General features: G+C 43.3%; 1 long non-coding RNA gene across 3 annotated transcripts; it reads right to left on the bottom strand.

The window, feature by feature from the left end:
* Nucleotides 1-253: 253 nt before the first annotated feature.
* LOC124678951 lies at nucleotides 254-2,817 on the bottom strand. 3 transcript variants are annotated; one of them, XR_006994719.1, is made up of 4 exons: nucleotides 2,761-2,812; nucleotides 2,567-2,678; nucleotides 1,762-2,160; nucleotides 254-1,114 (listed from the first exon to the last, which is right to left on the bottom strand). It is a non-coding gene; the product is annotated as an uncharacterized LOC124678951 (long non-coding RNA). The 3 variants fall into 3 exon arrangements; XR_006994717.1 differs by having other exon boundaries at nucleotides 2,567-2,817; XR_006994718.1 differs by lacking the exons at nucleotides 2,567-2,678; nucleotides 2,761-2,812 and having other exon boundaries at nucleotides 1,762-2,194.
* Between the last annotated feature and the right edge of the window lie 8,279 nt (nucleotides 2,818-11,096).

The raw sequence follows: 11,096 nt of genomic DNA, 5'->3' as shown, positions 1-11,096 counted from the left end.
TAAAACAGCAAGTTGCAGAGTAAACGGAAAAATAGAAAATGAGTTTTCATTCAGAGCATACGACCAAGCCCCGATTTTCACCAAAGATTGATATATATTTTCTTTTAAATACAACACATAAAATGAGTTAACTTTTAAAAACGGTAAGAAACATAGTAGTAGGGCTTGGAGAATACCAAGTACAAAAAATACACAAGTGACGTAAAAGTACCCTCACGATCATTGTTTTGGTTCAGTTATTTTAACAAGAGGCTGACAGACCTATTTAAAATGTGTTCAGTATCTGCTCTTATGCATGGAAAGAGAACTGTATCCGATCAAGAATAACCAGAAAAAATGACTTATATGGATGACACCTTATAACTATGCATACTGAGATTTTTTTCATGGAGCTTGATTCTATCCTAGAAAATTAACAGATTCTAGTCCATGGATCCATGTGATCTCTTCATGCGTCAAGTGAGCATGTACTACATCACTTGGAATAGGAAGCAGAAGCTAAACTCTTACACAATCGATTGGAACCGAAAGCATAATTCAATGGAACATCATCAACTTGGAACAGTAAACAAAGTACAATGAAATACGCCAAATGGTCCAGCATAGAGCAGTACATGCACGATTAAAGCCTCATCATCGTGTTCACCAGATCAGTTTTCAGATAAGCTGCCTCAAAAGATAAAAGAAAAATACCATGAAAACAAGACCATGCTTAAGCCTAATTTGATATGGTCAGATTTAGGACAATATCTATTAAGCACGCAAAGAATATGGGAAACTTAACATAAGTAACAGATTTATTTCAGAGCTCTCACCTCCTTTGCCTCAACAAAAATACAGACCAAGATTAGTAGTACGTGATGCCTAGAAATAGTAAACGACCAAAACATGTGCCACCACAGGTTTTGTATACAAATGGTTATTGTATGGTATCTCTGAAAATAATAAGAAAATTAAAATAAGCATTCCCTGAATTACTCACCCTCACTATATGTTAATGTGTAGAAAAGTTTGGTCAGGCTAGGCCAGAATAATAACATGAGAAATGAGTGCGAGCAAGAACAAGTAACATCTTGATAGATCTTCCAGAGTACTATTCCTTGTTCAGATAAACCTGCACCATGCCACTGATTCGACTTCGTATATCTTGCTCTCTTCAGAGGAGGCTATAAAGAAAAGAATCAACTATTGTTGTAGATTTTTTTTAGACATTTATATTTTATTCCAGAATAGCTCCCTTAGATTTGGGGTTACTGAAATGTTTGCTAACCATATATATATTTTACATTGGGGGCCTTCTATTTACAGGACATCTTGTCCGTTTACTGTAAGTTTGCTTGTGTTAATGTTTTCCATTCCAATTTATGTAGTTTTGTCTCCTAAGTATGGTTGCCTCAATTGTGTCTTGCATATTGTGTAGCAAATGGGTTAATACATTTTCGTGAACATAAAGATGGCTTATGACTCTTCAATGTGAACAATCATGCACACACTCTGTCTCTAAAGAATATTTCATTTTTGTCCATGGTGAAAACATGAACATACACTGTAAGAGAAATTGAAAGAAGCATGAGGCTAGCACTTATATTTGATAAAACAAGCTTTAAAATTATCGTAGGAACCATCAACACTCAATATCAAATGATTAATTTCTCGGACATCCTATCCCCTCCCAATCAGTTGCAGTAGGCACACTTTTTTTTTGCTCACCATTTATCGTGCGTAATGTTCTAACTCGCATTAATGATAATCAGGAAATACCTTATGTGAATCTTGTTCTTCTATATGCCAGCGACTGAGGCATCACCTTCTGATGATGTTTGGAGGTAGCATGTGCCCCTCCTGTTAAGCGTCGAGGAGGACAAAGAGGCGGAGGAGTAACGATGTGAGCCGTGCCCGCAGAACTCTAGTCCAACCTCAGGGAGGATGGAGAGGCAGAGGCCAGCGGTGGCCTGCAAACCTCCTGCTCAACACTGCAAGGAAGGATATGTGGTCGCTCGCGAGCGGCGGCCTGGTAATCTCCTTTTGAGCACCAAAAGAGCAAGGAGTAGCCAGGCACATGAGCCTCGGTCCACCTGTGTCTTGCTTACCATATCTAGCAGTTTGAACATCAAATCCTTCATCCAAAAAGTGTCATCGTGATTTTGCTTTAGTACAGTCCTTGCAGAAAAAGAAGTGTACATTCACATTAGTTTCAAACCTGTAATTCCCTAATAGTGGGCGAACTTGAAATGATGAAATATAGCTCTGCATGACTATTTCCTCAGTTGCTTTGCACAATGCTTTAAAGCCCCGTGACTCGAGATTACATATCACCCATTCATTATATCTCCATCAAAAGTGATTTCCACTGGACCAACGAGTAGGGAGCTTTATTTCAAGGTTACCATTTATTTCATCTAAATACTCTTGTAACTTCTTAACTACAAAACACATGCTGAATTATAATGGCAGTGGCAAGTATCAGTTTAACACATCAATTGGTAGCCATGCTGTCATAGACGTACATCCAGATCCAGATGAAAGGAAAATAATAATACATTGCAAGCACAAGAAATAGACTTACCTATAGAAAGGAGTGAATCTGCAATATAGAAAGTTTTGGTGAGGCTAGGCCCAAACATCAACTTAATAAAAAGCACAAGCACGAACAAATAACATCCATCTCCTGGATCAACCTGTCCTAGCAAATGAGAAAAACATGTAAATAAAGCCTTTGATGACACCATTGGAACTTGACATGTGATGTATGTTGCATACCCGCATGAAAAATAAACACACTTTGTGGAAGAATAAACTCTATGAGCGGAAGATCCGAACCAGGCTGCAAAACCTATCAGCATGAAAACAAAACCAATTAGAGTGGGGTGCTGCTGCTGCTGCTGCAATATGTGAAGGAAATAACTTCAAATCAGGGTGCTCAGTGCTCACCTTGATGTTGCATTTCTTGGGGAGGTAGTAGCTAGCTTAGAAGAGGTCGTTGTGGATGTGATCCTACAGCATGAAGTCAGAGTTCATTTCTTCGTAATCCCTCACCATCTCTTCTTCCCCACTTCATATCCCTATATGTCTCCTTTTCCGTACGGATCTCACTGGCCGTCAGCTGAGCAGCGATGAAGGTGTGAGCCCCATGGAATAAATAGGCAAGAGGATAGGATGGGGGCTCACCTCGGCTTTGTTGTTGTCCATCTCCAGTGGCAGAGGCATGGCGTCACCCTCAACCTGTGTGACCACCAGATCCGGTATCGCCACGATTCGAGCAATGGTGCGGTGCTGCCTCCCAGCGTCGCCTCGGCTGCAGCGTGGCAGAACGGCGGCCGACACGGCCGAGCGCGCGAGCGGCTCCTCGTGAGCGCCGGCTCTGCGCCGCCTCCCAGCGACCTCCTCCTTGCCACCAACCGCAGTGCAGCACACGCAGCCGCGGCCAACACGGCGGAGAACGCGAGCGGCGGTCCCCATTGACGCCGAGGCACTGTGAGCAGAAGAGAAGGGAAACCGTGAGAGGCGGCGGCGGTACAGCAGTACAGGAAAGGAGTGGGATAGGTTTTCTGCTGGGGCCTCACGACCTCGTTTTCCCTGCGATCTCTTCCTTGCTCGGCGGAGGCGATGACAGGTGGGCCAATAAGTGGAGACGAGATCGCCAACGCCCGACCCTTTGCTGCGAGGTGCATATCGTGGATAGCCCCAGAAGCTCGCTAGGGGTTACGCACTTGCTTATTCTCAATGCACCAACTTGCTATGCATCATCTTGATCTTCATGTACTACCTAAACCCAAACGCGTTTCTGGTGCATCGACGCGATATGAAACAAACCGATATCCCTAAACCCCTCCAAAAACCCTAAAAACCAATTCTCTGCCGCGGCAGAGATTTGGGCAAATTCCCTGCCGCGGGGGGGAACCTTTGGTACCGGTTCGTATTACCAACCGGTACCAAAGATCCTTAGCCCTGAGCTCTCCTGGTGGCCCACGTGGAGGCCCCTTTTATACCGGTTCGTAAGCAACCGGTACGAAAGGGTGGGGGGCTTTAGTGCCGGATAATTAATACCGGTTGCTCAACCGGTACTAAAGCCCCTCTGGAACCGGTACTGATGAGAGATTTTCTACTAGTGTCGGTGGCAGACTCGAGGTGAGATGGGGAGCTAACAGGGCTACAGCAGATACCGCTTCAATTTTTCTTGGAGAAGCTCGGGAATCTGCCCTTTCCTAGTTTCTCCAGGCAGCCAAATTTATACTTCGCGGAGGCCTGGTGGTGGGGAGAAGTCGCCTAGAATTTTCACTTCTTTTAGGATTTAGCTGATGTGGCTCTATAAGCTGTCTCATAAGCCCAAAAGAAGTGGCCCAAAACTGCAACTGATTTCACGTGGAAACTATCAGCTACATCTCTTGTTATAATTGATAAAATCTCGGTTGCTACCTGTTTGTAACTAAAAAATGACGGTTGAAACACTATTTGCAATGGAGGAAAATCTTAGTTACAACCACACTTATAACTAAAAAAATATCTCAGTTACAACTCTAGTTACATACCCATTAGTTTCTTGCATCCTTAAGTTCCTTGCGTCCTCTGCAAAGTATGGGTACTTTCTATCGATTTTTCTCCACTGCGATCCATCAGCAGGGTGTCTCAACATCGTGTCTTTCTTTGGGCGGATCGCAATAATTTGGTGTGCTCTTTATTTCTGAAACGTTTTAGCCGTGATATTATAGCAGCATACCACATAACCTTGGTAGGAACCCTCTTCCTGGGGCGCTCGCCCTCAACATCACCCGGATCATCTCGTTTGATCGTATACCACAATGCAGTGCACACCGGCCATGCATCTAAATTCTCGTACTCACCGCGGTAGAGGATGCAACCATTAATGCATGCATGAATCTTCTGCACGTCTAATCCTAGAGGGCAGACAACCTTCTTTGCTTCATACGTACTGGCGAGAAATTTGTTACACTTGGAGCTGCTTCTTAATTATTTTCAGCAACTTTTCAAACACCGAGTCAATCACACCGTTCTCTGTCTTCCATTGCAACAATTACAGTGTGCTACCTAGCTTTTTCTGGCCATCTTCACAAGTTGGGTACAACAATTTATTGTGATCCCCTAACATCTTGTCGAAGTTCAACCTTTTCTTTTTAGTTTCACATTCTCTCCTTGCATCAGTAATGGCCCGACCAAGATCATCAGCAGGCTCATCTGATGCCTCTTGATCTTCTGGTTCATTGTCTTCATTACCTTCTGATGGAAAACAACCCCCCTTTGCAGTATCACCGTATTCAGCAAACATGGGATAGTTGTCATCATCCTCTTCTTCTTCATTGTCTTCCATCATAACCCCTCTTTCTTCGTGCTTAGTCCAACAATTGTAGTGGGGCATGAAACCGGACATCAGCAGATGGGTGTGAATGGTCCTCGAGAAAGACTAATTTATGACATTCTGATAGCTAACACATGAATAATATATAAAACCACCCCGTTTGTTTTCCTCAGCCACATCGATAAAAAAATTCAGGTCCAAAGTAAACTCGTGAAGGCGTCAGTCAATGTACATCTATTGCCGATCCATCTGCATGATATAATGAAGTTTATCAAAAATCATTATAGAATATCATGATTAGTGAAGCGATGTATATATATACACATGCATTTTATCAATAATAGATGAAAGGATAAAATTCATAACCTCGATGGAGAAGAAAAAAGACAGTAGCAAGCTTTAAGTGTGGCTTGTTTTGTGTGAACTCAAGTGGCAAAAGCTCTTAGGCATGTCATCGAACGCCTCTTGTACATAAGAAAAGAGCAAAGCAACATACAAATCTCTTGTGCTAAGAAGTAAAAAATGATATGTGTGGCTCACACTTGGGCGAAGAAAGGGTATATATTTAGAGAGATGGCCTTTAGTCCCAGTTGGTAAGGAAAACCGGGACTAAACGTTAGACCTTTGGTCCTGTTTGGTAACACCAACCGGGACTAAATGAGCTATGGGCCTCACACGGCCTGAAGCACTCTGCTGCAATCCCTTTAGTCCTTGTTTGTATACAAACCGCGACCAAAGGCCCGAAACGAACCGGGACTAAAGGATGACGTCGTCCCGCACCGGTCGAATCGGGACCAAAGCCCCCCACTGGTCCCGGTTCGTTTTAAAACCGGAACTAAATCTTCTAGCGGCTTTGGACGAAAGCTCTATTTTCGACCGTGGCAATAGCAAAAATCGATCGAGCGGCGGCCGACATCAAGGGCCTCACATGGCAAACAGGATGGGTGGGGCCATCCATGGATGTGAAACTTTGGGAGATGATGGTTATTTTTTTGGACGATGAAATTGGGTAAGCTGGTAGACAAAAATTTCTGCTTGCGGAGAATAAGCGCTGGTTTGGCTTGCAACTGACGAACGGTGCTAGTCAGCGGACGAACGCGAACACGAGCAGATGATGTGCAGGCGGGAGCTCCCGAACGGTTGACATATGAGTGAATTATTGCATATTTGGCCCCTGCCTTGTTCTGCTCTAAGAGATAGTGGGAAAATTAGAGGTTTTAGGGGATTGAGCTATATTTGGTAGGGATAAAGAGAGATGGCGTTGGCCAATTGAGACGATCTGCTTTGTTATAGTGTGAAGAAATTTACAGTTGATGCTACTTTGCATGCGTAGTGTTTTGTTGATAGCAGACATTTCAGAACTGATGGCGTCTCCAACGCCGAAATCCAAATCTGACGTGTTGGACCGTCCGGTTAGGATCGTTTGGGTGGCCGCGCGGACAGGCGAATAACGCCCCGCGTCCGCGTATCTGTTTGGGTCACATGCTGTAAACACGCGGACGCAACGTAAACGTAAAACTAAAAGACCATAAAATTAAAAACAAAAAAAATTAATCTAAAATTCATTAAACTTAGTCCTATTTTGGGAGAATTTTAAAGAAAGCCCAATATGGGGGAGGTGGCCGCAGGCGCGCCACCTACTCCCAATAGTACTCGTTGTCATCGCTGTCGATGAGGACGAAGACCCCCGGCGGTGACGCGTTGTTCCGGCTGGACACGCCGGAGGGCGCCGGGGACTCCGGCCAGGGCGTTCATTGCGCCCTTTCCCAGGGGGAGTGTGGGTCCGGAGGGCTCACCGACATGCACATATGTGCTACCCGCGCCACCTCCTTCTGACGTTGCTCCTTCGCAGCGGCTGATGTCTACGGGAGCTTCTATTCTTGTAGACAGTGTTGGGCCTCCAAGAGCAGAGGTTTGTAGAACAGCAGCAAGTTTTCCCTTAAGTGGATCACCCAAGGTTTATCGAACTCAGGGAGGAAGAGGTCAAAGATATCCCTCTCATGCAACCCTGCAACCACAAAGCAAGAAGTCTCTTGTGTCCCCAACACACCTAATAGGTGCACTAGTTCGGCGAAGAGATAGTGAAATACAGGTGGTATGAATAAGCAGTAGCAACGGCAACGACACCAGAAAAGTGCTTTGCCCAGGACAGTAAACAAGCAGTAGTAACGCAGCAGTAGTAACGCAGTAAAACAGTAAACAAACAGCGATAGCAGTATTTAGGAACAAGGCCTAGGGATTACACTTTCACTAGTGGACACTCTCAACATTGATCACATAACAGAATAGATAAATGCATACTCTACACTTTTGTTGGATGATGAACACATTGCGTAGGATTACACGAACCCTCAATGCCGGAGTTAACAAGCTCCACAATAATGCTCATGTTTAAGTAACCTTATAGTGTAAGATAGATCAATAGACTAAACCAAGTACTAGCATAGCATGCACACTGTCACCTTCATGCATATGTAGGAGGAATAGATCACATCAATATTATCATAGCAATAGTTAACTTCGCAATCTACAAGAGATCATGATCATAGCATAAACCAAGTACTAACACGGTGCACACACTCGTCACCTTTGCACACGTGCAGGAGGAATAAACTACTTTAATAACAAATCACTAGAGTAGCACATAGATAAATTGTGATATAAAACATATTGCAATCATAAAGAGATATAAATAAGCACTTCACTACGCCATTCAATAGTGAATAAGTATTCTGTGAAATATGGCCTAAGAGACCCACACGGTGCACACACTGTCACCTTTACACACGTGGGACAAGGAGTCTCCGGAGATCACATAAGTAAAACTCACTTGACTAGCATAATGACATCTAGATTACAAGCATCATCATATGAATCTCAATCATGTAAGGCAGCTCATGAGATTATTGTATTGAAGCACATAGGAGAGAGATGAACCACATAGCTACCGGTACAGCCCCGAGCCTCGATGGAGAACTACTCCCTCCTCATGGGAGCAGCAGCGGTGATGAAGATGGCGGTGGAGATGGCAGCGGTGTCGATGGAGAAGCCTTCCGGGGGCACTTCCCCGCTCCGGCAGGGTGCCGGAACAGAGACTCCTGTCCCCCAGATCTTGGCTTCGCGATGGCGGCGGCTCTGGAAGGTTTCTGTGGTTTTCGTCGAACGCCCCGAGGTTTTTAGGTCAGAGGCTTTATATAGGCGGAGAGGCGGCGCAGGAGGGCTTCTGGGGGGCCCACACCCTAGGGGGCGCGCCCCCTTGGCCGCGCCGGGGTGTGGTGTGGTGGCCCTGCCCCCTTCTCCGGCGGTTCTCGTGTGTTCTGGATGCTTCCGGGTAAAATAGGAACCCGGGCGTTGATTTCGTCCGATTCCGAGAATATTTCGTTACTAGGATTTCTGAAACCAAAAACAGCGAGAAAACAGGAACCGGCACTTCGGCATCTTGTTAATAGGTTAGTTCCGGAAAATGCACGAATATGACATAAAGTGTGCATATAACATGTAGATAACATCAATAATGTGGCATGGAACACAAGAAATTATCGATACGTTGGAGACGTATCAGCATCCCCAAGCTTAGTTCTGCTCGTCCCGAGCAGGTAAAACGATAACAAAGATAATTTCTGGAGTGACATGCCATCATAAACTTGATCATACTATTTGTAAAGCATATGTAGTGAATGCAGCGATCAAAACAATGTATATGACATGAGTAAACAAGTGAATCATATAGCAAAGACTTTTCATGAATAGCACTTCAAGACAAGCATCTATAAGTCTTGCATAAGAGTTAACTCATAAAGCAATAATTCAAAGTAAAGGTATTGAAGCAACACAAAAGAAGATGAAGTTTCAGCGGTTGCTTTCAACTTATAACGTGTATATCTCATGGATATTGTCAACATAGAGTAATATAATAAGTGCAATAAGCAAGTATGTAGGAATCAATGCACAGTTCACACAAGTGTTTGCTTCTTGAGGTGGATAGAAATAGGTGAACTGACTCAACATTGAAAGTAAAAGAATGGTCCTCATAGAGGAAAAGCATCGATTGCTATATTTGTGCTAGAGCTTTGATTTGAAAACATATAGAGAGCATAAAAATAAAGTTTTGAGAGGTGTATGTTGTTGTCAACGAATGGTAGCGGGTACTCTAACCCCCTTGCCAGACAAACCTTCAAAGAGCGGCTCCCATTTTATTTTATTTTTGGATGGCACTCCTTCCAACCTTTCTTTCACAAACCATGGCTAACCGAACCCTCGGGTGCTCGCCAACAATCTCATACCATGAAGGAGTGCCTTTTTATTTTAGTTTTATTATGATGACACTCCTCCCAACCTTTGCTTACACAAGCCATGGCTAACCGAATCCTTCGGGTGCCGTCCAACAATCACATACCATGGAGGAGTGTCTATTTTATTAATTAATTTGGGACTGGGAATCCCATTGCCAGCTCTTTTTGCAAAATTATTGGATAAGCGGATGAAGCCACTAGTCCATTGGTGAAAGTTGCCCAACAAGATTGAAAGATAAACACCACATACTTCCTCATGAGCTATAAAACATTGACACAAATCAGAGATGATAAATTTTGAATTGTTTAAAGGTAGCACTCAAGCAATTTACTTTGGAATGGCAGGAAATACCATGTAGTAGGTAGGTATGGTGGACACAAATGGCATAGTGTTGTTTGACTCAAGGATTTGGATGCATGAGAAGTATTCCCTCTCGATACAAGGTTTAGGCTAGCAAGGCTTATTTGAAACAAACACAAGGATGAACTCGGTGCAGCAAAACTCACATAAAAGACATATTGAAAACATTATAAGACTCTACACCGTCTTCCTTGTTGTTCAAAACTCGATACTAGAAATTATCTAGACTTTAGAGAGACCAATTATGCAAACCAAATTTTAGCATGCTCTATGTATTCTTCACTAATAGGTGCAAAGTATATGATGCAAGAGCTTAAACATGAGCACAACAATTGCCAAGTATCACATTACCCAAGACATTATAGCAATTACTACATGTATCATTTTCCAATTCCAACCATATAACAATTTAACGAAGAGGAAACTTCGCCATGAATATTATGAGCTAAGAACACATGTGTTCATATGAACCAGCGGAGCGTGTCTCTCTCCCACATAAGCATGATGTAATCCAATTTATTCAAACAAAAACAAAAACAAAAGCACACAGACGCTCCAAGTAAAGCACATAAGATGTGACCGAATAAAAATATAGTTTCAAGAGAAGGAACCTGATAATTTGTCGATGAAGAAGGGGATGCCTTGGGCATCCCCAAGCTTAGACGCTTGAGTCTTCTTGATATATGCAGGGGTGAACCACCGGGGCATCCCCAAGCTTAGAGCTTTCACTCTCCTTGATCATAGTATATCATCCTCCTCTCTTGACCCTTGAAAACTTCCTCCACACCAAACTCGAAACAACTCATTAGAGGGTTAGTGGACAATAAAAATTAACATGTTCAGAGGTGACACAATCATTCTTAACACTTCTGGACATTGCATAAAGCTACTGGACATTAATGGATCAAAGAAATTCATCCAACATAGCAAAAGAGGCAATGCGAAATAAAAAGCAGAATCTGTCAAAACAGAACAGTCCGTAAAGATGGATTTTATTAGGCCACCAGACTTGCTCAAATGAAAATGCTCAAATTGAATGAAAGTTGCGTACATATCTGAGGATCACTCACGTAAATTGGCATAATTTTCTGAGTTACCTACAGAGAATTAGACCCAGATTCGTGACAGC

Source organism: Lolium rigidum, chromosome 7 (assembly GCF_022539505.1).
Source record: "Lolium rigidum isolate FL_2022 chromosome 7, APGP_CSIRO_Lrig_0.1, whole genome shotgun sequence".
Lineage (NCBI taxonomy): Eukaryota > Viridiplantae > Streptophyta > Magnoliopsida > Poales > Poaceae > Lolium > Lolium rigidum.
This window is presented reverse-complemented; position numbering and strand designations above follow the sequence as displayed.